The sequence below is a fragment of the Ursus americanus genome, chromosome 15 (assembly GCF_024610735.1).
Source record: "Ursus americanus isolate L20-20 chromosome 15, mUrsAme1.1.p, whole genome shotgun sequence".
Lineage (NCBI taxonomy): Eukaryota > Metazoa > Chordata > Mammalia > Carnivora > Ursidae > Ursus > Ursus americanus.
The window spans coordinates 22,537,327-22,562,574 of record NC_142141.1 but is presented as its reverse complement, the minus strand read 5'-3'; the positions used below and the strand labels follow the sequence as shown (position 1 = coordinate 22,562,574).

General features: G+C 40.4%; 1 pseudogene; it reads right to left on the bottom strand.

Annotated features, from left to right (window-relative positions):
* Positions 1-10,488: 10,488 nt before the first annotated feature.
* LOC123788611 (small ribosomal subunit protein eS8 pseudogene) lies at positions 10,489-23,177 on the bottom strand (annotated as a pseudogene).
* Between the last annotated feature and the right edge of the window lie 2,071 nt (positions 23,178-25,248).

Sequence of the window (25,248 nt, the reverse complement as noted above, 5' to 3'; positions counted from 1 at the left end):
TGCCTCTGTTGAGTCCTATTGATAGAACTTACAAAGCTCTCTTGAGTCTGTCTGAAGCTCCACTGAATTTACACAAAGTTGCTTTGAATCTTTTCAGAGCACTCATTCCCACCACCTTTATCCTAACCCAGGACATCATCATTGTTCCTGAGAACTACTATAATGATCTCCCTGCTTCTGCTATGGCCTCCTTCCAAATCATTTTTCACACTGTGGGTTGAGTAGTCCTTCTCATGTAATTCAGCTGACACCCATCCAGTAGCGTTTCTGTGAACTTGGGATGTCTTCCCAGAATTCTCATTTCATTCACATGGTTTAGGAGGTATTTCCTGTTTAAGACTTTGCTTACCTTCCAGCCCCCAGGCTACATTGCTCCCTATCTTGAGTTTTTAAATCTTGGATTTCACTATCATTGAAAGTGTCCTTGACTTTCATTCCTACAGTATAGGCTGTCTTGGCATTCTGCAGTACATTAATCCTAGCACCTACTGTACCATGGTGCAGCCATCTTTATTGCCTATAGACTATAAGGACCATGAAGCCAAGAATCCTATCTGCCTGTTCACGCTCCTATTTCCCATTTGAGTACAGTGCTTATATTAAAAGAGCAAAAGCCTAATGAATACATGAATGAACCAACACACTGAAAAATCAATAAATACCTAGGAGATTTACTGAAGGCCAGGGTTAAATGGGGACTAAAGATCACATGAGGCTGTCTGTTTTTGTGTACCATGTAAAATGGCACTCACCATCTGCTAGTCATAGGTGAGATAAACCCCGTCTCTACTGCTCCACTGAGCGCTCTGATCCAGAGACTACCCACTGTGCTGATGAGCAACCACACCTAGACACCTGAGCCCCTTCTGTTCCCCCTGACTCTGCACTTTCCTTGCTTTCATCCCCTCTGGTCTGTGGTCCCCTGTGTGGTAGCCTCTGGAAGGTCTCCTGCTTTGAGGGACTCCTCCCTACTCTCATCCCTGCCCGTTTCTATGCCAGCTTGTTAAAGCCTTACTCAAATAAAGGTCCTTATGTGCTACTGCTGTCTCATGGCCATCTTTTCCCTTGATCAGCTGCGAAATCCCTTGAACTCATGACAGTCATTATAATGGTGTTGGGTTTTATCCTAAGGGTAATGGGAAGTAGTTGAATGGGAAGTAGTCAGAGGGGTGGCATGATCTGACATTCTAAAAGATTCAACAGTTGCAGAGGACCAAGAGGGGAACACCACCAATGAAGAGGCTGCTGTTTTAATCTGGGTGAGAGGAGATGGGAATAGGATTAGGATACCAGTAGTGGAGATGGAGAGAAGGGACTGAAAGCAAACAAATTTTGCAGGTAGAGTCAATATATTTCCTGATGGGTTAAAGGTGGGAAAATAAAGAATCAAAAGTAAATATTTGAGCAACTAAGTGGATGTCAGGGCCATTTATAAAGACGCCCAAGATGGGGAGGAACCGATCTGTGGATTGAAGGGGAAGTATATTCAAAGCTCAATTATTGATGTATTAACCTTAGAAAATGAATAGTGATTTTTTCCCCTTCCCTCTTTCTGGAATCTTGTGGGCTCTACTTTCTATCAGGGGTGTCCTAAAATGTCGTCATGTAACGATGCCTTGGAATGAGTCTATTTTCATTTATTGTTCTGGGAATTTGATGGGTGCCCTTGATCTGTAACAACATGCCCTTTGAGTCTACGACTTTTTTTGAAAAATTTTAACGCCTTACTTCCCTAAATGTACCGTGTTCTTTCTTTCTAGAATTTCTATTATTTGGATGTTGGAATGCATGGACTGTTGATCTAATTTTAAATCTATCTATCTTTGTCTTTTTGCTCTACTTTCTAGTTTCCCTAAACTGTATTTTCTAACCCTTTTGTGAGACTAAATTTCTGCTAAGCTTTTTTTTTCTTTTCTTTCTTTTTTTTTTTTTTTTTTTTTTCCCCTCTTAAGTACGCTCCACACCAGTGTGGGGCTCAAGCTCATGACCCTGAGATCAAGAGTTGAATTCTCTACTCACTGAGCCAGCCAGGTGCCCCACTGCTAATTTTCTAATATGTAAGAGCTCTGTTTGGTTTTTCAGAAACAAGCCCTTTTTGCATCCTATACATGTTTTATTGATGAAATATTTGCTGCAATTTCTGAAAGTATGTTGGGATATCAGTAAGATGTTAAACTTTTCTTTTTGGCTTTCTGTCAGCTGTATTTTATATTTGAGGCTTGATATTTTCTAAAATAATTTTCTCAGATGTTTGGGATCTTTGTTTCTTCTTATTTAAGAGTGGGGCATTTGAAATCTAGTGGAGTCATTGAGCATGCGTTGGTGCTGGTCAATAGTGAGCTTTACTGGGGGTAATCTGAAAGGACACTTTTCCTGGGGTGGGAGGATTCCCCGAAATGTGAATATCTCTCTAGGTCTTTCCTCTAATCAGATTCCCCAGAGGAGATTCTTCTAATGTCCTGCCTGAAACGGTAGGCCTGACTGCTAGTTTTCTGAGCGCCAAAGAAGGGGCAGGGGAAGGCCAGGGCTCAACATTCAGTAGTAACTTCATAATCTAGAGAAAAAGAAACATCTGAAAAGGAAAGAAAAAAAGAGCCTAGTACCCCTCATTCACAACCAAAAGGTGGTCTGCCTATGACTAGATCTAATTTGGTTCCAGAAAGGGAAATAAAACTCACTTTGCCATAAAGTTTAAAATGTTGCCTGGAAATTGCTTCTACTGAGTCGAGACAAAGTTTTGTGTCTTAAAGATTGACTGATATTTTCCCTAAAGGTGACAAGAGTAGTCCTGGAGTCTCTAAGAATTTTCATTCAGGGACAGAGAAGGGTCACCAGTTGAGCACGATGAAAGAAAAAATTGCATCTTTTATGTGAAATCTTCATGGTTCCCACTGACTTCAATATGTAGTAATTACATATCTAATTACAAATCTAGAGTTAATCAGCATATTAAACTTCTCTATTACAATTACAAGGAGCTTAGGCTATTCTATCTCTGATCACTCCCCTTCCAACTTACATGGAATTTTTGTGTAGTATTTACAGGTGTTCCTCATTTGATTGTGCTTCACAGATACTATGCTTTTTACAGATTGAAGGTTTGTGGCATCCCTGTGCTGAGAAAGTCTCTAGGCACCATTTTTTTCAACAGCATTTGCTCACTTCATGTCTCTGGGTCACCTGTTGGCAGTGCTTGGAATATTTCAAACGTTGTCATTATTATTATTATGTCTGTTATAGCAATCTGTGAGCAGTGATTACAACTCACTGAAAACTCAGATGATGGTTAAAATTTTTTAACAAAAAGTATTTTTGCATTATGGTCTATACATTTTTTAAGACAAAATGCTATTGCACACTTAATAGACTACAATATAGTACAAGCATATCTTTTATATGCATTGGGAAACCAAAAAATTCATTTGACTCGCTTTATTTCAGTGTTCTGGAACTGAACCTGCAATATCTCCAAGGTATGCCTATACTCAAATTTTAAAACCTACAATTTGGTAGTATTTTTACATTTACCGAATTCTTGGCTTTTTTTTGTTTTTTCCTAATCTCAGAACTTCTTTCTAGGTCATCTTTCAATTTTATGTAATCATGAAATCCTTTAAAAATTTCTTAAGGTATTGCTGGTGGCAAGCTCTAAAAAGTATTTGTCTGAAAATATGTTTAAGTAGTTTTATTGGGTGTTTGATATTTTGAGATTGACATTTGCTCTCTGACTTTGATTTTTGCTATTAAGAACCCTGCTTTCAGTTTGCTACTCATTGCAGGGTTCCTCTCTTCTCTTGGGCTGACTTTAAATCGTTCTCTTTGCTTTGATATTTCAGTTATACTACAATATGCCCAGGTGTGCATTTCTTGTTGTCTTTCGTGGTCGATATACGTTGGTGTGTCACCTTCCTGTTTGTTAGAAATAATTGATGTATTAATTTCTGGTGTATGACCTAATGGCTCACTCTTTGTATACATTGCAAGATTATTACCACAATAAGTCTACTTAACATCTGTCACCACATATAGTTATGATCTTGTGATGAGGACTTTCAAGATCTCTATTAGCAACTTTCACATATACAATAGTGTTAACTGTAGTCACCATGGAGTATATTACATCCCATGACTTATTTATAACTGGAAGTTTGTACCTTTGACCCCCTTCACTCATTTTGCACACACCCCCACCCCCTGCCTCTGGCAACCACCAATCTGTTTGCTGTATCTATGGGTGCAGTTTTGTTTTAAATTCTGCATTTAAGAGAGATCATATGGTATTTGTCTTTTTTCCTGTCTGATTTATTTCACTTAGCATAATGCCCTCAAGGCCCATTCTTATTGCAAATGGCAAGATTTCCTTCTTTTTTATGGCTGAATAAGTGTGTGTGTGTGTGTGTGTGTGTGTGTGTGTGTGTATGCCACCTTTATCCATTCTTCCACTGATACACTTAGGTTGCTTTCATATCTTGGCTATTATAGATAATGCTGCAATGACTATGGTAGTGCATATATATTTTTGACTTAGCATTTTCATCTTCTTTAGATAAATACCCAGAAATGGAATTGCTGGATCATATGGTAGTTCTATTTTGAATTTTGTGAGGAACCCCCATGCTTTCCATAGTGGCTGCACACATTTACATTCCCAACCACAGTGCACAAAGATGCCCTTCTCGCCACACCCTCACCAACACTTGCTATCTTTAGTCTTTTTATAGTAACCACTCCTACCTCACTGTGGTTTTGATTTGCATTTCCCTAATGGTTAGTGATATTGAACACCTCTTATGTGTCTGTTGGCCATCTGTATGTCTTCTTTGGGTGGTGTTTAATCTTTCTGTTTGCATTGTGGTAGCACTGCTTTTAACTGTGCCTGGTGTTTATGAAACTTTTGTTTACCCTCCCAGAGAATAAGCCTTTAATTCTCTGTCATAATAGGAGGAGGCAATGAACACTTGCCCGAGTTTGTGGAATAAGAAAAGGGATTTAACTGCTGAAGGAAACAAGCACTGGGGCTTGCATCTTGCCTGAGAAAGGGAACAAGGTCTAGGTCTAACTGAAGTCCCCTTTGATAACAGTTTACAAAGGCATGGATCCTTCAGTGTAAATACAAAACCCTTCATTGACATGGAAGTTTGGAGTCCATTTAAAAAGGATGCTGCCCAAGCGGATAGGCTGGCAGGACAAGGAAGCCCAGCATTAAGAGGCTGTGGGACGTATTTCTTGGAGTGAAAGCTGAAAAGGGGGCTGGGAGCAGTACCCCTCCCTGAGAGGAGCTGTGGTTGGAAGGGTCAGCACATGAGACTCTCGACAACCCCAGGAAGCATCCTTCCCACCCTCAACTATGCTTTCGTTATCCCCCCTCCTCTTCGTTCTTCTGGCTTGATTCACTCCATTAAATAGAGTGTAAATATCATTTTAGCGAGGCTTCAGGAGGAAATAAAATAAAATACCCTTGTTCACAGTTCTTAAATTTTTTTCTTAATATTAAAATTGTATTTTATGTAGTATTTGTAATTTATTTAATGTAATATTTAATGTGCATTATGGTGCATAGTAATAACCAAACATCTGTGATCCTACCTCCAACCTGAGAAATGTAACAATACCCATTGTGCTGATATTTCTGTGTGGGATCCCTTGGCATCTTCTTTCCACTCTATTCAGAGAAACTTCCTCCTAAATTTGGGTTTCCTTGCTCATTTTTATTTTACCACTTACTCTGAAAAGTAAGTATATTAAAATTTATCTTTACTTGCTATTGATAATTCCATTTTTTGAAGTCCTCTGGGGTCTATGTCTGCTGACTCTAATTTGTGGCTTCCTGTTTCTGTGTTTCTTTCTGTTTTTGTTTGTTCTCATTTAATGATCCCATTTAGGGTTGAACTTGATCACGAAACACCACAGGACCTGAGTTAGGGATGTTTTGCCCCGCTGTGCTTGTGTTTCGATTCTGCTGGACCCCAGGTGTGCTGCCAAGCACAGACTCCTTTATTAAGTTTTCTCTGACTGGACGGATGTTATCTGTTTCAACCCCAGATGCAGGTGAGACCAGGCTTAGATTTAAACTTCTCAAGGGGTACTATATGTCGAGACATTTGTAGCCAGATTTCTGGAAAGTTCTCTCTGCTGGTGGGTAGACTTCTCCAGCATGTAGTCCATCTTTGAGATTCCTGGTTTAATGTGGGAGTTCAAGTTCAGCTCTAGTACTTTACAAGGGCCTGGAGTTTCCCACTTCCCTTTCTCCAGTGAACGCACCAATTATAAGAGAACAAAACAGCCTCATTGCTGGTAAGGAGAAAGTTTGAGTGGTCTAGGTAGATCAAACCAGCTAAACCATTTCCTTAAGCCATGGCCTCACCCAGAGCAAGACCCTAACTCTCTTCAGTTCTATGAAGGCTGACAGAGGTTGAGAAGCTGCAGTGGTAGAGTTTGAAGCTAGTAGATGTTGGTACCTGAGGTTTAAGGAAAGAAGCTGTCTCCATGACATCCAAGAGCAAGGTGAAGCAGCAAGTGCTGATGTTAAAGCTGCAGCAAGTTCTCCAGAAGATCCAGCTAAGAACATTAATGGATACAATAAACAATGTAGACAAAACAGCCTCAATTGGACAATGATGCCATCTAGGATTTTCATAGGGGAAATCAATGCCTGGCCTCAGAATTTCAAAGGATAAGCTGACTCTTGTTAGGGGCTTATGCAGCTGAGGATGCGTTTAAGTTGAAGGCAATGCTCATTTACCACTCTGAAAATCCTGGAACTCTTAAGTATTATGATAAATCTACTCTGCCTGTGCTCTATAAATGAAAGAAAACCTGGATAACAGCACCTGTATTTACAACATGGTTTACTGACTATTTAAAACCCACTGTTGAGACCTATTACTCAGAAAAAAAGATTCCTTTCAAAATATTTTTGCTCACTGACAATGTACCTGGTCACCCAAGAGCTCTGATGGAGATGGGCAACAAGCTGAATGTTTCTTTTTTTCCTGCCTGCTAACACAGCATCCATTCTGCAGCCCACAGATCAAGGAGTCATTGTGACTTTCTAGTCTTATTATTTAAGAAATACATTTCATAAGGCTATAGCTGCCATGGATAGTGATTCTTCTGATGGATCTGGGCAAAGTCAGTTAAACATTCTTGATACATGGGAAGAGGTAAAAATATCCACATCAAACAAGAGTTTGGAACTCCTTGGTTGATTGATTCCAACCCTCATGGAAGACTTTGAGGGGTTCAAGGCTTCAGTGGAGAAATGTGGTGGAGAAGTGGTGGAAGTAGTGAGAGAATGAGAAGCGGAGCCTGGGGATGGGACTGAATTGTTGCGGTCTCGTGATAAAACTCGAATGGATGAGGAATTGCTTCTTAGGGATGAGCAAAAGTTTTTTCATGAGTTGGAATCTACTCTTGGTAAAGATGCCATGAAGATTGTTGAAATGACCACAAAGGATTTGGAATATCACATAAATGGAGTTGAAAAAGCGGTGGCAGGGATTGACTCCAATTTTGAAAGAAGTTCTCCTGTGAGTAAAAGGCCATCAAACAGCATCACCCACTATGGAGAAATCATCCATGAAGGGAAGACTTGATTCATGTGGCAAATTCATGGCTGTCTTAAGAAATTGGCACAGCCACCCCAGCCTTTAGCAACCACCACCCTGATCAGTCAGCAGCCACCCCGTCGAGACAGGACCCTCCAGCAGCAAGAGGACTTAGGACTCACTGAAAGTTCCGATGATGGTTAGCCATCTTTAGCAGTAAAGTATTTAAGGTACACACGTGCTTTTTCAGATGTAATGCTATTGCACACTTAATAGACTGACCATAGTGTAAACATAACTCATATGCACGGGGAAACCAAAAAGTTCACTTGACTCACTTTACTGTGATGGTCACTTCATGGCAGTGGTCTGGAACCCAACCTGCAGTATCTCCGAGGTATCCTGTACTTGAAGTTTTGTACTGTAAACGCTGTTAGGAGAGAGGTTTGCACTTTTCCGTTGTTCACTTGCACTTTGTGAGTTGTCAGTATTACTGCTGCTGCTGTTTTTCCTGTTTGGCTTTTGATTTATTGCTAGTTTTATCGCAAGGATTAGAAAATAAAGTCAGTATTCTTTCTGCTTTATACTTTTTTTAAAAAAAGTTTTTCTTTGTGCCATATTAGGCAGTTTTTTTTTTTTTTAAGTTACACTGAAAGGAGTGTGTTCGCTCTGCAATATAGTTACTTTCTTGTTAAGGTCCCCCCAAATAACTATAATAATTATTTTTACCCACCTGAAATGTCGGCTTTCATAAGAGATTGTTATTTTTCCATCCCTTTTTGTAAATTTCTCCTCCTTTGTCTTCAGATGTTACTTTATGTGTGTCAGTATTTTATCTTTCTAAAACGTTGGCTGAGAACAACCTACCTTTTTTGTACATTGTAATCTTTATCTACACTTTAGTGATAAAAATAGCATGTTGACCACTTTAATCTCAAACGTTTGTGGTATTTTGACTTAGCTTTTTAACTTCAGATTTTATTTAAATGTGATAGTTTATAATAGTCACCATATTTTTATTCATATTTCCGTCATGTAGGTTTCTACCTTTAGGCAAATTTTTTTTTACAAATTTTGGGATTATATAGAAATGGAATGATATTCATTTATTCAACAAATATTAAGCACCTTCTCTGTGCCAGGTACTTGAGAGACTGAATATACAAATGGATAATGACCAGACAACATATAAATACAGAATTCTGACTAGAACCTCCAGCTGTCTGCCCAGAAAACCAATCCTCTTGTCCACATTAACCACCCAGGAAGAGAGCCTTCTATGTCAGACTTGGGAGCAGTCAGACTTCTGTAACAGTCCAAAATGGCTGGGACTTGATTAATAACTGACCGTTCCCTAATATTTGTCTCCTCTTCCAACTCAGAACCAACTAGAGAAAGCCCAGTATCCTGCCCTGACCAATCACATACATGCCCTACTTCTGGTAAGCCCACTTTTAGCTTCCCATTGACAAAAGTGTCCAATTCGGACATACTGAAGTCTTCCCTTTTTCCATTATAAACCTTTCCCACTTCTCTGCCTGCCCTTCAGTCTCTGAAAATGCAGCAATGGTGGCTGTCTCCCTTGCTATAGCAAGCTCAGAGTAAATAGCCTTTGGTTGGTCTTCATTTATTTCCATTTGCTGTTGTACCATGAATACTAGATCAAAGAAAAAGAGAAAATGCTGTCTTCGTGGAACTTATGTTCTAGTGGGGCAGCGATGGTAAGACACGGTAAAACATGGTAAGTTATAGAGACTATGTGGGGGTTACAGTGCTGTATAAAAGAGCAGAGGAGGGGACATCAGGTCTGGGGGGGCAGAGTTTGCAATTTCAAATAGAGTTGTCAGGGAAGGTTCTACTGAGAAGGTGACATTTGAACAAAGACTGGAAGATACTGAAAGAGTAAATCCTATAGAATTAATGCCAGGAGAGGAAGCCTTCCAGACAGAAGGGACCTCAAAGCAAAGGCTCTGAGGCAAGAGTATGCATGGCAGGAAAGAGAAAAGGAAGAACTTGGGGGTGAACAAAGAGAGGGAGGGGAAGAGGAAGAGATAGGTCAGAGGCCTTGAGGTGGGGAGGGAGCAGATCTTGGAAAGCTTTGCTGGTCATCAGAAGGACCTTGGCTTCTATACCAAGTAAGCCGAGAAAGAGGAGTGCAGGGTCTGACTTAGGTTTTAAAGAGACACCTTGGCTATTGTATTCAGAATAAATAGGGTGATCATATGTCCCGGCTTGTGCAAGATAGTCTTAGTTTGTGCCTGTTGTCCTGGTGCCTTTGCCATTCAAAATGCCCTGAATTAGATGATGAAACACAGGATCACCCTTAGAGCAGACTACTGGGGGGGGGGGCGGGATGAAAGTAAAGACAGTAGAAAGCTGTCAGTGGAGCCGGAGGATTTCTAAATAGACAGATGTAGCACATGGTAGAGAGGGGGCTATAGGGGATTGGAGAACAAAGTCAAAGATAACTCTACTGTGTTTTGCCCGAGTAATTAGGAAATGCAGTTTCATTAATCTAGGTGGAGAAACTGGGACCTAGTTTTTAGAAGAAGATGGCATTTTGGTTTTGGAAGTTCTGCTTTCAAGTGGTCTGTTAGATAATCCCGTGGAGATGTAAAGCAGGTACTTGAATGAGTTTGGAGTTGACAGAGAAGGGCAGGGTAAGTGTACAAATGTGTGTTTTCCATGTGTTGGGGACAATATTCTATAAATACACAGTTCCCTGTCTGAACAATACAGCATAGCTCTGCAGCTTGCTTGCGTGTAAACTGAGAAGTCTGGGCTTAATATAGGTTACCTTTCTTCCAGGAACCCTTTCTTCCGTATTCTATTTTTGTGGGTTTTTTGGTTTTGTTTTGTTTTTGTTGGTACTTGTTTTATTACAAGAGGGACAATAGGAGGGAGGAGGATTTACTTGCCTTTCTGGGGCTGATTTTCCCAGCTAGAACGCCAGCTCTCTGCCCTCTGGCACGTAGCCCGATCACACTGGCCTGGCCTTGAAGCTCTGTGCGCGAGAAGCTTGCCCTGCGGGAACTGCTTCTCCAGAAGATGCTGAATTTGGCATTCTTTGTCTTTTTATCTATTTCTTCTGAATTGTCTTGGGTCATTTTGTGTTTAAAATCTCTCCATCTTTAGGAGTCAGTCTGGCCCCCTTCTTGCAGCCCAAGGACAGTACATAGTGGGACCCGAACCTCCGTCGGGACGGTGTGCTGTTACTGAGAATGACTCCATTCTTCACAGGGTCTCGGTGGGACCAGTTGGTTATTGGATGTGTTGTAGATGACATCAGTAATCCTTGTTTTGTGTGTGCAACACTTGGAGCCCCCGGATAAGGTCCCTGTGTCCAGCCTCAAGGCATGTAACTTCTCATTGCCCACCCCCCCAACATGGACAGTGTGTATGTGACAAGGACCGGTTCAGTGTTGGCACTGGGGCACCCCAGCTCCTACTCCCTCTTCTCATGCTGGGCTGGCACTTGTGCCAGTTGTCCTGAAAGACGCCCATTGCTTGGTACTGGCTGGAAAGGAGATAATAACTCCGATAGACTTGTGACAGTATTTATTAAATTTTCCCAGAAAACTGGAAACTCACTGGACCTTCAGAGAAAGTTCAGCTTCATTTCTGAATTATTTTTTTCCAATATATATTTGAATCTTTTTTTTTTTTTTCTACTGCAATTGTTTTCTCTTCAGGAGAGCAATGATTAATACTGTGGTCCTCTGTGGTCTCCCTCCAAGTACTTACTATACTTTAACTATTTTCATCTTAGTCAACTTTTGTTTAAACTTAAGCATTGTGATTTTTTTTTCTTCCCTCAAGCCCACCCTCACGCCACTGACCTAGTACTGTGCTTTGGGTAACCCCTAGTCCTTTCATAGAATGCATGTAATGCTACATTCCTTTGCTCCATTAGTTGCCTTTCTGTTGTGTGTTACAGATTTATTTCCTGTTTCAGAGCATTCATGTTTTAATTTCCACGATAGGGGAAAGCAGTTGTAATATACTATTTTCTCCACTATCTCTTGTGTTCCATGTCCTTCCCATTCTCTCAGAGGTTTTGTGATGGGTTGTTTCTTTTGCTTACTCATCTTTCAAAAGGGACAATTCTATTCAAGCCCAAGGCTGTAAATACAGTTTAATGAATGAACTGGATGGGGTAAGGCTCAAACAGAAAACAACTTTATTCTTGCTCACTGTCCCTGTCACTCTGTACAATGTCAAACCTCTTTTCTATAGCCCTGACAGTGCTTTAGGTTTCATAGCATTTTCTGTCACGTTCAATAATAATAAACAGTCTCATTTTCCAGGCACAAAAATATCTGTTCAGTCTGATATCACAGCCTCAATATTGCTTCCTGTTTTAGACTTTACACTCGCCACCCCCTCCCCCTGCCCCAGTTTGCGCCGGACTTGGTCTTGGATGCCTCCAGTGGAGAAGTTGGGAATGGCAGGTTAGCTTTGCCACTTAACTTAATTGGCCTTTCACACTTTATCTTCCACTTAAGGTTTGCTTCTGCTCCCATCTGACCCCAGATAAGGCAGCTGGAAAAGGAAAAGGACTGTAAAGTCAGGGCAGACAAGGTTTCTCGTCCAGTGTTGATGTCCTCGGTTATGGCGGGTGATCTTATGGGGGGCTTTTGTGGGTCCGCACTTCTTTCCCTGTGGCATCCTGGGCCAGAATGTGCAATTTGTGACTCTCTGCTGCCGATGCCTCCTCAGCTTCTGCATGCAGCGGTACAAGCAAGTACATACACAGAAACACTTGGCCTGGAGTATGTTAGATATTACTGCTGCCCTTGCGAGTAGGAGTGGTACTATTGTTACCACCGTTCAGGAGCGTACTGTTTAACCTTTTACTTTTGGTTCATTTTGTTAAGTATTAGTGTGAAAGAGGTAGTATTTAAATGGGAGATCATAACTACCAACTTGGCACTTAAAATTTAAGGGAAATTTTATATATTGTAGATGATACTCTTTTATAGGAAGAAAAGTAGAGCTTGAGTTTAATCCCAGTATTAGAATGTACATATAAAAATATGTAAAAACACGTATGTAAAAACATATATGTTAAAACACTTACATAGTCACTGAGGGTCAAAGGCAGAATGAGGCCTGCCCATTCTCTAAGAGCTAACAGCAAGGACTGGAATGTGAGTTTTCAACTTCTGTCTCTAGACTTGGGCCTTGGTACCAGGAGTCTCTCTTCCTGAAGGAGGGTGCTCCACATCTTCTTGACTTGCTGAGTATGGAAGGATTTCTGCTCATCTCCTCTAACCTGATTCTTCCTGTTGTCTTGGTAGGTAGCTGAGTTGTAACATGTGATGGAAAATGCACTTTTCCCTTAAGGAATGAACCTGACCTGCAAGGAGCAGTGAACAGTTGTGAACCTTTTAAAAGATAGCCACCAGATGTCACTCTAGACTAGCTTTTGTCAAATGGGACTAAGGTATCCATTGTTCTCAAATTTGTTTAAGGGAAGAAAGGAGATCAGATAAATGGCATGCATCCTGATGTTTCAAGTCAGAAGGAATTTTCTATGGCTGTCTTAAGACCTACAGCCAGCCACAAGACCCCTATGCAGAAGAATGCTATGGATTCTGTTCTCCTGTCATTGTAATTTAGTGGGGTAGGCAGAGTCAGACATGTGAGAAATAAATACCTGTTACCCTGACCCCCCTGCATGCCAGTGGTGTTGACCCAGACAGGAGAAGACTGAGTATGTGAAGGAAGAACTGGCAACTTTGTAGAGGAGAGAGTTGCAAGTCTTGAAGGATGGCTTAGATTAAGGTCAATAAAATATAGGACCTGGGAGAGGCCACGTGGTGAGTTATGAAGTGGTGGGAGGGAAGGTGGGCTTGAAAGCATAGCAGTGTGAATGAGCCAGGCATCTTGGCCTGTTGGGAGGACTGAGAACAGTAAGCCATGCTGGAAGGGCTTGGGGGGGGGGGGGGATACATGGCTCACAGGGTCACCCAGTGTTCAGGAGCATGGGCTCCAGAGCCAGGCTGCCTGGTTCCACATCCTAGCTCTGGCACAAACTAGTTGTTGGCACATGCTTTAGGGCACACTATTTACCCTTGCTGTGCCTCAGTTTCCTTATTTATAAAGTGAGCAGATAATAGAATACCTCGCTCTTAGGGTCGTGGAAAAATGAAATGACTGAATATTTTTCAAGCATTTAGGAGAGTATCCAGCATGTGATAAGCGCTGCATTAAGTATATGTTGCACCAATAAGATTCTGCATAGAACTAGGCCGAAGAAGTGAAAACAAGGTTAGTGATTGAACACAGGCCTGGGATGTGCCCAGTTCAGCACCTGTTCACTGAGCACTGCATACCAGTCACTGGGATGGGCTCTGCATACAACTTAAAGCTATAATAGTATTGATGATAACTTCTGTGTATAGAACTGTAACTAGGTGCCAGCAACTAAAGTACTCGAGATGCATTACTTGATTTAATCTTCCCCAAAACTTATGAGTCAGGTATTATTATTACCCTTATTTTATAGGTTAGGGAAACAAGACTGAAAAGTAATAATGTTCAAGGTCACAGAAACTGTAAATATCAAACCTGGGATTTAAACCCAGAGCCTGATCATTTAACCGCTGCCCTGAATACCTAAGAGGCATTGAAGAATGTTATAAAATCATGTTATTTTAGAGCCAAGATGGACTTTCCTGACACTGTAGTTCAACTCTCCCAACATATGGGTGAGGAAACTGAGTCCCCTCGATACTAAGGGATTTGAGGTCACTTGGTTGAAGATTGACAGTATAAGAACTTAAATTTTCTGTTCCCAGTTCAGTTCTGATAATAAGAGGTTTTGAAAGTACATAGACAAAGCATCAATCCAGTACATTATTTTTATTTTTATTCAAAGAGACTGTGTTATACAATGTCTCCTTCTGTAGGGCAACAAACGAGAATACTGTGTTTTCTTTTTGCAAGACGGCTATCTAACAGCAATTTGAAATATTTTTTTCTGTTATGGATGTAGATTAAACTGTCCCTAGAGTCAGTTCACTGTTCTGGTCCCCCCGAGCACAATAAGCTGTTCCTCGTGTGGAGCACTCCTCTTTGTATGGTCGTCTGTTTTGTCATGTGTCTCCCCTGTTAAAAGGCCTGTTGCTAATGGCAGAACCAAGGGGCGGCTCAGGGATGTCATCTTTCCACAGTTTCTTTCAACTCTGCCAAATTTTGCCCTTCCACAAATTATTCAACCTAGCAATGATTTTGCTATGCACACTCAAAATCAAGGTAAGTCACTAAACGCTCCCCAAATCCCCATTCATCCTGGCACCCTAATTGGCCCTAATTTCTAATGTATAGAAATTCTGTCACTGCCAATGACAGCCCTTCGAGACTTGTGAACAGGGTCTTCTGGTTCACGTCTGTCGCTACCAAAGTGCCTGTTGGGAAGCAGACTCCCAATGCACTCCCCGAGAAGCAATCCTTTGCTACACAAAGGGAGAAGAATATCGAGCTAAGGCTGTTTGTCATTGTTTTATTTGTCTGTTTTTTTGCTGGCATTTTTATTTTGCTCCTGGGTTTTTGTAAATTCTGGTTACGTTACAGAGATCGCTGTTTTTTAGGGCTTCGTTAAAGAACAGGAACAAAGGATAAAGAGGAAACCTGCCTGGGGGAATGTAGCATTTAATCCAAAATGTGGGTTGGGGAGTGGGCACAGTTTCCCAAACTATTCCTTGGGTCACTTGTTCCGTTATGTGAATAACTGTGTAATAAGGTTTGAGGAGTAATATACAGTCATTTCTTAGTGTTAAGGAGCTCATGAACATAGCAAAGGCCCAAGAAATTTGGCACTATAAAACAGAACAAATTAAATATATTTGAACTATATTTTCCAAATTTCCTGAAGTGTAGGGTCCCTACTACCTGACCTCTTACAGGAATAGTGCTTTAAGGAACAGTGGAAAATGCTAGTTTCATTGAAAGAGCATATGTGGAAAAACTACTTAGCTGCAGTCAGTCCTGCTTGAAATATGACCCAGGGACTGCAAGTTCCTAAAGTACTTCCTACTCGACTGTACTACGTAAGGAGCTCATACTGAATACCAGTCAATTACATCACCAAGCACTGCTGGGTTCAGCTAAGGATCCCGTGTGTGTGATTTCACAGTCATAAGTCTGACACGTAGAGTGGTATCAATTGGAGTGAAGGTAGGTAAATCTCTTGACCCTCTTGATCTTAATTTCATTTATCTCAAATTATCGACTTGGAAAATAAACTCTGTGTCCTATAATTTTAAACCTGGTAATTTTCCCGAGCCCAGAGTTTTGGAACAAAATTGAGTACTTCTGTTCTAAACCCCTGATATAACCTGTAAGAACCATAAGGATTTGATCTGCATACTCATTTCCAACTAACAAGATGGAGATATTTAAAATTCTTATTCTGTCCTAATTGAATGACCAGTAATACTGACCTATAGTTTTTCTCCTATTGTTCTTGTTCAAAGTGCCTAGATATTTAGGAGAGATACAGAGATTATCAAGTTCAGCAATAATGACCAGTATTTCAGTTGTGATTGCAGCAATGGTGTATCTGTCTCTCAGATAAACAGATTTTGTCAGACTTTTTTGACACAGTTATGATGCGAGGTACAGAATGAGGATAGCTGGAAGATGGATGAGGATTTGAAAAGCAGCATGGTACTCCGCAAGGAGTGTGCAATTTTGAGTTCATGCACACCTGAGTTTAAATTCTATCCCCATTATGTACAATCTCTGTGACCTTGGACGCTGTCATTAGGCTTTAAGGACATTCATTTTCTTACATACAAGCCTAAAGTAGCTATTAGTTTTGTAGTTTTTTTTAATAAGAAAAGGAAAGATATGAGTGAGAAAAAGAATATAAAATTAGAACAGAAGAAGGGTTTAAGGAGAGACAAGTGAACATCATAAAATGACAACCCCCCCCCCCAAGTACTGGTTTCGATGCAAAGATAGAGCCCATCAGCATTGCTCAGATAATTCAGTAGAAGATGAACAAAGATAGAGGTTTGAGGAGTTTGGAACCTGTGTGTATAGGCCCAGGAGAGAGTCAGCAGTGTTGTCTGGGTAGGAATAAGGAAAATGTCAGCTTTATAGGATTGAAAATGGCAACATGAACATGTTCTCCTCTAGAAGGGGATCAAGACAGATCATAGTGGGAGCTCAGTAAGAGAGCTCTAATTGGCCCGGAAGGAGGTTGAAATGATGCTCGTCAGGGTGACAAGGCTAAAGGTATCAGGTGAGTCAGCACAATACTTCTCACCAGACTTGTCACCCTGCGTGGTGAATTGGAGTTCCCTTAATCCTAAGTGAAATACATAGAACTTTAGGGCCCTGCAACTAACAAAAGATCTCTGAATGTTATACAATGATTTCTCCAGATGAAAAAGTCATATTTATATTAGCACTTGTCAATATCCAAAGCACTTTCACATGCATTATTTCAGTGGGGCATTCCCACAGCTAACAGGTCTCAGAGAGGCCAAATGATTAGCGTAAGGATGCACAGATGATACTTGGGAGAAGGAAGATTAGTACAAAAATTTTTAAATCGTGTAACTTAGCATTTCCCAGAATAACACAGTATCTTTCCCTGAAAGTGAAAGTTATCAATTTCTGTCCATCCTGTTCACTTGTACAAACTGGAAGAAACTCATGAGAGAAAAGTTTCCCTGGAAAGGTCAGTAAAGGTGTAGCTGTGGATGCTTAAGGGTTATTTCTCACAATAAGCCAATTTGTTGAAATTTAGCTCTAAAATGATGGCCAAGTGCCAATACAATTATATATTTGAGAGTATTTACACAAAGTTGTACAAGTTAAAAAATAAAACTGCAGGTCTTTATTAGTTGTGGATGGTTTAGGTCAGAGAGGATAAGTAGATTGCACTCAAGCTACCACTTTCCCTTTCCATGACCATGATAGACATCAGTAATTGATCATAATATCCCTTCCCATTGGATCCATAGAAGACTTGGATTTGGTGTTCCTGGCAGGCACTGCTAATTGTTCAGAATTGGCTTATTTGCCATTCCTGCTTTAGGCACAGACCTGCCCAACAGTCTGCCTTAGCATTTCCGTCCAAAGCCGTATGTAAAACCCTTTTGTCTTTTCTAGGTAATACCCAAAAATAGATTTTCATTTCCTTTATATGGGTGAGATCTATTAACAAAATAGCCTGCATTATTCCAATCTGTGCAAAATTAGGTAAACATTCCAAAGAACAAGAAATTTGTACAGGAGTTGACAACTGGTACTTTGCTCTACATCTTTGAGGATATTGTCATTTCTGTTGGTAGGAAGAAAAAGTGACCCTCCAAGTTGGTGAGTTTCCCTCTTCAAAAACATGATTGTTGTACACTTACCTTCTGCAGTTCTAAAATTTAATTTTATTCCAGGGACCCAGAGAAGTCAATGCTTTCCTTTAGGAAAGAAATCTCTCTAATGCATCACTCTTTGTTGCTAGTTCAGAAACCAGTTCTTTGATTCATAAAGTGTGAGACAGTGCTTTAAATTGGAGCCTCACTCCTGCACCATAATTGAGCCCATGAGCACTTCATGTAACAAAGCAACATAAGAGCGTGGGGTTGTTTTGCAGCTAGGGGTAGGTATCAGTCACTCAAAGTTTTCTAAAAGAACATTTGCTTATATTTTCATCTCTATTTCCCTTCTTACCTCCCATCCTCCAGTTTTCATTTATTCTCATTTCAATGGGGTCAGGGGACTCTTGTGGGTAAATATGTCTATTAGAATAAGTTCCTCCAAGTGATTCTGAAATCTCACCACCTTCCCCACCCCAAATGAGAACTTCTGATGTAGTGAAAAGATCACCTAAATCACCTAAATTTTCGAGAGACATCGTTAAATTTGATTCTTGGTCCTACCACTTTTCCTGAGTAAACTTGGTTGTTAATTCAGATCTTAAATGACAGAAGCCCATGTCAAACTGTCCTTAGCAAAAAAAAAAAAAAAAAAAAAAAAGAGAGAAGTTTTTAGCTGACGTGATTAAAATGTGCAGGATTGATTCTGGCTGGCTTCAGGTAAAGCTGTATCAGGAATCTAAGCAATATCCTAAGGGCCATATATTTCTTCATCTCTTTAGCTCCTCTTTCCTCTGTATTAGTGTTCTTAGATTCTATATGGTGACCCTCAGTCACTTTAGGATATTTCACTCTGATAATTCAACAAACCTCCAAAGAGGGAGAAAATTTCTTTCCCCAGTAAGTTCTCCAGATGCCTTAGCCCCACTTTTGGTTTGGCTTGTCTGTCTCTTGTGACCATTTCCGAACCAGTCACTATAGCCAGTGGGGATAGAACAACCTCATGAGCTTCTGAGCAGAGAAGTTACTGCCTTGTACTTATCTTTATATTATGGTTCTCTGTGGCTGACATCTATTTTATGCTGTTCTAGATGTTAAATATTTTGTATCTTTTCCCTGTTCTTGGATTGCAGGCTCATTATTAGAGTTGAGAATGGGTGTGCTTTCTCCCGAACCTCATAATCTGGAATTAGTAAAGTGATAGGTTCCCCATAGGAAAATTACACCAGAAGAAAAAGAAATGAATGATCATTTTCTAGGAAATGACATTATTGTTTTAGGCCACAGTTCCCCATATGTAAAATAGAAAATAGAAATCATTTGCTCTTATGAGGTGCCTAGTTATTTTAATTTTCTGTGAAAAGGAACTATATTTTGTGTCCTTTTCTAAAACCTATTAAATATTTTATATTAAACATACTTATCTCAAAATATATATGTACATATGTCCATGTGTGCATATATTTCTCACTTTGCATATAATAAGGTAACCGAGACACCGAGAAGTCACCAGAGTGCCACTAACAAATGTGGCAGAGCCAGTTCTCTGTTTCCTAGTGGACAGCTTTTTATCTTTTTACTGTACTACGCTGAAATATTCATGTCTTACCCTTGGCCTATTAACCCTTTATAAGGATTTTACAATGTATGAGAGTCTCTTTAGAAATGAAAAGCTGTAACTCAAAGGTGTGTGGCTCAAATGCTGGAATTCTAGGAACTATTACCAGAAATAAGCAGGGAGATCATAACATTGAGGAGAACACTGAAGCAAAGACAGGGTCTGTACCGTCACTTGGGGAGGGAATACCTAGTTTAAGAAGTCCCTATCTGCCTCGACTGCCTTTCTATCTGTCCTGCCACCCTCTTGTTTTTGTGGGCATCATTTCATGAATGGCCTCTTCACCCCATACGTAACAAGACCTTCATGATAACTTGTTATCGAAACAATAAAAATTATGCCACTTTTCTAGAACGTGGCCTCTGCTACCTCCCTAGATAGTATCCTTACAATGACAGGTTAACCTGAGTGAAAATTTAGGTGGGGGTGGAGTTTCTGATCACTTTGAAATCCTACTATATTAAATCCTGTGTATTCCACAGAAAGTTCATTTATTGTTATTTTTCAGTTCACGGGGCTAAACAACTTTCTCTTCCCATCTTGCAAAGGTTTCACCCGGATATTGTTAGCTAAGAATTTGAAATCCAAAGCGTGGGCCCAACACAAGACACTGTGTCTCATTCATGTGAAAATCACTTATTGAATGCTTATTCTCCGTAAGTCTGGGTGATCTATAAAGACGAATTTCTGTCTTACAGAGAGAAGGCCCGGGCATTAATCATTACAGTACAGGATAGATGGTAATAGGTGTCATGGGTGAGGAATAGATGAATTGCTGTGAGAGGTGAGAGGGTAAAGAAATTACTGTGGTCTAGACAGACTCGGGGGTGCTGGGCTTGGGCATCTTCTGGCTGCGAGTAAATGGCTTACTTCGGATGTGCTTGGGCTCAAGTCAAAACATGTTCACATTTAATTCCAGGAGAAAGGAAAGGCTTCATGAAGGAGAAGAGGTTGCAGCTGAGCCCTGCAGAGGTGACTAAGATTCAGAATTAAGACAATTCCAAGAAATCTTGCCAAGGACTCCTATCCTCCTGGAGAAGGAACACTTTAATCCATTTGCAGCCATTAGATCCTTAGTTCGGGGGTGACACCTAATTGTCAGAATGAAAAAAGTAGACACCCCGATATTGATGTGGATTGAAAGAGGAAATGCTAAGCACGGTCACTGCCTGAGGAGTGAAGAAAAGGCCGTGGGAGTTGGAGAGCACACCCGGTGTCGAATAGTTACTACGAACAAGGAGAGACCTGTAGATCTAAAAGAGAGGTCTATAGATTACAACATTTTTTTAAAAAGACAAAATTGGGAAGGCAATATGAAAGCCAGTGATACAAGTGAAATATTTGGGAAATGGATGTAACTTTTCTAAAAGTGAAATTGTCATTTCATTTTTATAGATGAAAATAAGGATGCACAAAGCAACACGCTCGTCTGTTTGCTCACTGCAGATAGGCTCCGTTCTAGGGGTTGAGAAAACAGCAGTGACCAAGGGAAGTCCCTGCTCTCCGGGAGCCCCTCCATGGGGGGGGGGTGCTGAGGGAACAATCAACAGTTATATACCTAGTGTGTTTTATGGCAACCTCTGTCTCAGAGCTGGAGTTTGAATCCTTTCTGAATAGTTACCCCAACTATCCATTCTAGTTCTTAGTCTTAAATTAAGGATTCTCTTACTCGTAGTTATTCAGTAATCCTTTTATTATTTAGTCCATTCATTATTCATTGATTCAGCAAATATTTGAACACCTACGATAGTCCAGGCTTTGTGATGGGCACTAGAATACAACAGGGAACAAGATGGGCAGTGAGTCCTGCCCTAAAGAAACTTCTTTTCTAGAACAACGTTATCCAATAGAACTTTCTGCAATGATGGAGGTGATGTATATTTGCACAGTCCAATATGGTACCCACAGTTAGTGTGAACATTGAAGTGTAGCTAGTGTAACCAAGGAACTGAATTTACAATTATATGTACAGTTGATCCTTGAACAACAGGTTCAAACTACAACAGTCCACTTATATGTTGATTTTTTTACAGTATAGCAATGTAAATGTATTTTCTCTACCTTTCTTAACAGTTTCTTTTCTCTAGCTTACTGTATTGTAAGAATACCATATGTAATACATACAACATACAAAATAAGTGTTCATCCACTACTTATGTTATCAGGAAAGTTCCCAGTCCATAGTAAGCTATTAGTAATTAAATTTGGGGGGAGTCAAAAGTAATAAACGGATTTTTGACTATAGGGAGTTGGAGCCCCTAGCCCACTATTGTTCAAGGGCCAACTGTAATTTTAATTTAAATATAAATAGCCACATGGAGCTAGCATCTGAGTGGCACAGTGTAGTTCTATTGTCTATCATCACGGAAGGAGTTAGAGGAAGGTTCTCAGGGAACAGAGGAAAGAGCCCCCTAATAGGGAAATGGCTTGGCATGTTTGAGGGACTGAAAAAAAATGGCTGGAGGCTGCTAAGAAGTAGTGTCTATAAGAAAAAGTTGGAAGGGAGGCAAGAGCCACATCGTGGAAAAAAACAGGCAGTGTGTGTGCTGATTCCATAAAGAGTACCATGGTATCTGCTGAGTGCCACGGTCCCTTCCTAATGGACCATTTTCCATACAGCACATGCGCTGTGGCATCTCACAGCATCTACTGCTCACATTCGATCAACTGCCTAAACTGTTATGTGATTCACTATGAAAATGGCATTGCCTACGATGGAACAAAAACTTAAATTAGACAAGCCCGTGCTTGCAAGAAGTAAAACAAACTAAATACAATTTTAAAATGTTTTAATAAGAGTCAATAATTATAAGTGACTACAAGAGAACTATTCCCCCCCCCCTTTTTTTTTAAACATTGCTAGAAGGAAGGTAGCTTATGAGGTTTGAGAACACTAATTTCCTGAAAGCTTTTGAGAGAAAACACAGGGGAGGTAAAGAAGAGAATAGAAAATTGACTGAAAATAAGTTAACCATTTTTAAAGCTGTCGATCTTTGATTTGGCATTTCTTATCTAAATGTAGAGATATTCAGACTGTAGATTAGTGATCTATACATGGAAATAGCAAATATGCAGATGAAATGCTTATGGTAGGGGTGCTGACAAATAGCTATGTTTCCAGCTGTCACTGGTGAGCTTCATTGATTTTATACAATTGTCAAGAACTTGAAGTTTAGAATGTAGATTCTGAGGAAATGTTTATATACTTTCTCTGTAGAACCGTGGTACAAGAGTTCAGATTCTAGAGCCCAGGAAATTACCTTTAACTGATAGAGAAAAAATGTAAAATGTTATGATGTGCTTTGTTCTCTAGAAACAGACCTTTCAGTAAAAGAGCAGTATGTATTCGAGATCTGCTAATTATTAATCTCTAATGACTAACACTGACTTGAAAGACTATTTAAACTTCCCATCTTGCTCAGTCCAACACCAAACATGTACATGTATTCTGCATTGGCCGGTGGCTTTTCATAATGGAATGTGATACTAAGTTGAGCATATAAATAAGAGCATGTATTTTGAGCTAATCATTATACCAGAACTATCAGGCTGTAGACTTGCCAAAATTCTCTCATATGCATCCTGTCATTTCAAACTCTAAACAGACTCATTAGAATGAAGGTATGGCAAGACGCATAATTGGCCTCTTACTTGCAGGGCCCCTGAGGTCCCCTCTGTCATGTCCTAGGAGATTGAATGAAATATGGACAGAACTTGAAATCAGAACACAGGCCATTTGCCTTCTTCTTTTTCCTCTTCTCCTATTACTCTCCCCTATATCTTCCTCCCCACTCCCCCTCCCTGCTGGAGGGAAGAAGAGTACAGATTCTCCTCTATACCTTCTTCAATATTTAATGTCCTGTGCCGGCAAAACCATGAATTAGGTATAACAATACTTTGGATTCGGAGAAAGAAAAGTCTGTATGTCAATTAGGAATCTTTGTATTATAAATAACCAAAATGTAACTCCTAGTTGCCTAAACATGAAAGGAATGTATTGGCTCCCATAACTTAGAAGTCCAGAGACAGGGCTGGATTCAGGACTGAAACAATGAAATAATAACCCATCACTCATTCCTTGTTCTCTGAATTTGTTCCATTGTCAGATAAGCCATCTTTTCACTTAGTCACTCAACTCATATTTTCAAAAGAGTGTTCCATGTTTTAAAGATTAAGTAGCACACAACAGAAAGAACATGAGTGGCAGTAAGGAAATCTGGACTCTAGTCTCGATTCTGCCACTGTCTGTGCCAACTTCCCATGTCAGAGTGGTGACAGAAGGGCAACCTAGCTCCTAGAGCTACATATTTGCAGTAGAAATCAAGAGTGTGGGATGTGCGTGCGTGCCTGTGTGTGGCGGGAGGCGGGGGGAGGGGGGAGCGGTTTGCTAGGGAGGGCAGATGGGAGGGAGAGCTCCTTGGTCCCTGCATTTCCAGAAAAGAGATTTTCTTTATTTGAACACACATATTTCATATGCCCACCCCAGACTCACTTGTTGGGGCTTGAGCAATGGAGTGCCACCTGTGTGCCTGAACCACCTAAACCATGGAGTGAGTGGAGGAGAAGACCACTTGAAATTGCTAGAATTACGGTGAACATATTCTGGGTGGTCCTTTATCCAAACATTACATTCACTGTTCCTCTAAAAATCAAACTTCTAATCTCAACTTTTTCAGTGTCGAGAGCCAGTCCCTTTGACTAACTGTTCATGCAACCAGAATTCATCTCTCTGTCTTGCTCTTATAAGGACTCCCCCATCACAAGATGCCCAGAGGGGAATTGGGCTATTCCAGATGGCTTTGATCCATGCCAGTACTCTTCATTATGTAAACTTTCCTTCTGACAGCTCACACGGAACATGTCGCATCTTGAAAGAGGAGTTTTCATTAACTACTTTGCTGCTGCCAAATGGAATCAGTGTATTATGTGGCCCCCTGCCAGAAACTCAGAGAGAGAGATGTTCCTCTTGTTTGCAGTACCAGCCTGGCTCTCACCATCAAGCCGAAACCTCCTGTTTTTCAGAGATCAGTGGATTTCGTACCTCATGTGGGGTGAGGCCTCTTGACTCTTTTAGCAAGGGAAGGTTACATAGCGAATGGCAAAACTGAGACTAGAATCCAAATTTCTACCTGACAGTATTATGTTTTTTCTACTGTATCTGACGTAGCCTCTAAAATCTGAGGTGTGCTTTTTAAAATATGAATTAAGTAAAGGATATGCATTTGTTTTGAAAAGAAACCTGGCCACCATCTTTTCTTCTCTCACCTCTCCACCATATATGGCCAATCAGTACATCTACTTATTTTATCCCTTCAATGCTTCAAAATATTTTTACTTTTTTGATCTCTACTATCTAGGCCACTGTCCTCTTTCTCTGAGACTACTGTGTAATATCTTAAGTGTATTCTCTGCTCACCGCAGACAGAGGACATTGTCTAAAATACAAATGCTGTCCTCGCAGTCCCCTATGTAAAACTTCTCAATGGCTCCTACTATCTTTGCTTCAACTTTAACTCTTTCATGAGGTTTCCTCCACTATTTTTCTTGCCCAGTCCCTAGTTTTCCATGACAGCACAGTGACCTTGCTTATTTCTTAGAGCCAACTCTTCTTTTTCACTTGAAGGCCTTGGCATAGGTATTGTCCTTACTTGGAATGTTCTTCTCTTTCCTATCCCCACTCCCTTGATTGAATAATGTGTACTCGTTCTTTGGGTCTCATCTTAGAGGCCTCTTATTCTGGCAACATTTTCCC